Raw genomic sequence first — 3646 nt, forward strand, 5'->3', positions numbered from 1 at the left:
TATCTGGCCGCCTGCATTGTTTAACTTCAGGTCACATACGCCCATTTGAACCTTTTCGTGTTTTGTTTGTTTGGTGTGTTGGCGTAACACATTTATGTAAAAATAACCTGTTATCTGTCTATCTACTGTCTTGCTGTATTCCATTGAAAACGTTCGTCACATACATAATATACCAGGCAATACATTTATTTGTCTTTATATATATATATGATATATGGTCATTATGACAAATCAAGTAGGAATAAGCTACCAGTGGAAGATAAGGTACTTCTTTTGGAGCATTACAGATGTAAATTAGTGTCGGAGTCAAGGAAAGGCCAATGTGAGAAATATTGTACAGAAAGCACTGTACATTTCCACTGTCCTGTGTTGATGAGCTCAGAGACTTTCTTGTTAAGCAATGTGCTTGTTAAAATGAAAAATAACTACCTGCAAGGTAGGCGCTATTACATTAAAAAGCTGTGCTCAACAGAGGATATTATGTGTGACAGGAAAGATGTTTAAGGCCCTCCAGCCTCCAATAGGACATATTTTCCTATTTTGAGTCCTGTGCACAATTGAAGAGGGAGGGAGAACATCCATTGGAACAGTGTGTTACAGTGTGTTTTTTAATATCCTGGGAATCTTTTTGCAGAAAACAAACATAAAGCTGATTTACAGACAACATCGAGGCGGGGGGAGGCGGATATAGTCACACATTCTGTGTGTTCAATTAAATCCACATAATCAACACTTTGGATTTTCCTATATTGGTATTGGTATGAAATTTGACAGTGTTTGTCACAAAGTATATTCTTCTGTATGTTTAAATTCACTCTGTACAACATCACATCGAAACAAGACTACAGTACATTAGTTAAGATTACCATGATAATTCATAGCTTTACCAAGCTGCTCTTTTAGAGTACCTGTAGTTTTACGAATAGCAAACTGCAACAGCATGTAAATCCTCATGCTCCTGGAACTGATTTAGCTATTCAGATCATTTGTGTTAAAAATCAGATCAAGTAAAATACCTCAGTGCAGTGCGAAGTAAGCCGAGGCAGCAGCTTGTAAATAACGTTTAGAGCTTTTAAAAGGTATAGATTACACTTGTTATCTATACATCAGCAGATACTGGCCTCTGGAGATTTTCACCTGATTTAAGATACACATCTGATACAAACATAAGACTTTTTGTCCAAGGTGTCTTTCACAGTATTCTCTGAAAGTTAAAGTTAATTGTTTCTTGAAGCTTCGGAAAAGAAGATGTGACAGAAGTAACATTGCCTGCCCCCATCACTCATCCCCTTGAGAACCCCTTGGGACCAAATTCATCCCCTCTAGAGTGCCCAGTAAAACCATTCCAACAGTGGGGGCACTTCTCTCTCTCTATTCCAGATTCAAATGATCCCCCAGCTGGCCCCCCACAGGTAATTGAGCCAGACTAGACTTAATCATCCCTTTATCCCAACCAGGGGGGTGACACACCAGAGTACTATACAGTGCTCCCTGTTATAAACAACATGTTAGATTAGAGGCTGCTTTAAGGCATTGTTATGTGATGCTAGGAGATCACTGATCAATACTTGATCTTATAAATGAAGAAAATGTGCCATCTCCCGTCTTTTCATAATTGGAAACACATGACTTTTAATAGATTGTCAGATGTGAAACTGGGCTGGTTTGTGTGCATCTTGCTAATGCTTTTCCTTTGTTTGGTTTGCATGAGGAAGGCACTTCAGGTGTTAATTGCTCAAGGGGGTGTGAACGTACAGCTCATGGCTTTGTATATGTTGCTGCAACACCCCATGGGTATTGGTTAATGCTGCAGCACTATGAGTGCATTGTGTAATATTACAATTGGGTTACAGAATTAATGTGGTTGCAATGTTATAATTCTGTCAAAAGCCTACTGCAGGGTGATCTATAAATATATATATACTCTGAGAAAAGCCATTAAAAATACTATTATTTCTTATGAATATTCGTTTACTCCTATATGAAATCTGAGTTGCATTGAATTATTGGGGGGTTCCATTCTCAGTGCATTCTGCTTACAAATATCATATAGCTGCATTTTCATATTCATCTTTGTATATAAAAGGGTGGGATGGCATTTTGGCTGTAGGTGTATAATACACCGTATATATGAAATTCTGGCTGTGGGAGTGTATTATGAATGCTGTAATGAATTAATATTGCTTATCTATGGGAAATTTAGAAAGAAACTACAAGAAACGTATTCAATTCAATGAAACGTTTTGATTAAAAATCTCTCACATTAATGTCATTGAATTTATGACGCTTCTTTCAGTTTAATGAAAATAATAAGCATCCCTCCCCTTTCTGAAACTGACCCACTTGATTGTCATAGATCCAGTTCTGTTGCTTTAATTAGAAGCAATTGATACAATTTATAAATATTTATAATACAGTAGTCAGTTTTGGCAACATAAACATGATTTTTGAAGTAAAATACCTTCCTCTTCTAGTTACTGTATTTGCCCTGAAAAACATGACAAGGGGTGAATGATGTCAATTTTTAAATGTTACTGTACATGTGTAATATAAAATCGAGATCTGTTTGTGTGCCTTCCTTTATCCAGTATCACTTTTTGTGTTGTGTGGAACTGCAAAGCTTTAATCTAGAAACATTTACAAATCAGAAAAAGCTATTTATTTGTGGCTTCTGAGAAAATTAAAATATTGTTTAAAACAAATAGGCGAAGATGAGGACAGTACCATCTAGTGGTGAAAAATGGGTACTGCAAGTAGGGTAAATCTCAGTCAAGTTAAATCTAGACGTCATTATTACTGCACAGTAGCCTGAAATATTTTTTCTTATAAGCATGTCCAGAACTACCTTTTTTTTTTTTATCTGCATTGCAGATAAGTTGCTCTTCTTTTAAATGGTGTTTAAAGATTTATAAAATAATACATAATAACTCTTACATTTCCATGTGCTACAGCAATGGGATGGTTTATTATTGTATTTACTCCTCAAAAACAGACAGAGAAAAACTTACTTATAAATTAAAAAGTAGAAGCAGACAATGACAACTGATATCCTGAGCTGTTGGGCAACCTATCTCTCACTAATATACATCTGCCAAACTGTGACTTGTGGAACTGACTTTTAACCAAAAAGGTTCAGAAATAAAGCCAAATTAAATACTTTTTAACCTGAAAATCAGAATCCCTTACTATTTATCATCATCATGGGATACTTTCATTTATTTGAGTAATAGGGTCATGCACATTTACAGCTCATTTACCTTCAAATGTTAGCCCGTAAATTGATTTTAGATCTAATTTCAGCAAAAAATGGAAATGGCTTCAGGCAGAGCACACTACATGGTTTAATTGTTAAATAAATCAGAGACATGTTGCAATCCTCTTCCTGATTGCATTAATGTCAAGGGACTTGAAAACTCACTTTATAGACCTCCTTTGCAGGGTATTTGGGCTAATCCTCTATAGTGTGTTTGTGTGTACATCATATTTCTGCCATTTACCGACACTGACAGAGGGCTAGGTGGTGCAATGCATTAATGTACAATCCTTTATCATAGGACTGTAGTAGCTCACTCAGCAACGCAAAATGTGAGTTGCAGGTTGCCAGTGGTAGAACCTGCCTTTCCTGCACACAGCTGAAAATTACAAC

This window comes from Acipenser ruthenus, chromosome 6 (assembly GCF_902713425.1).
Source record: "Acipenser ruthenus chromosome 6, fAciRut3.2 maternal haplotype, whole genome shotgun sequence".
Taxonomy (NCBI): Eukaryota; Metazoa; Chordata; class Actinopteri; order Acipenseriformes; family Acipenseridae; genus Acipenser; species Acipenser ruthenus.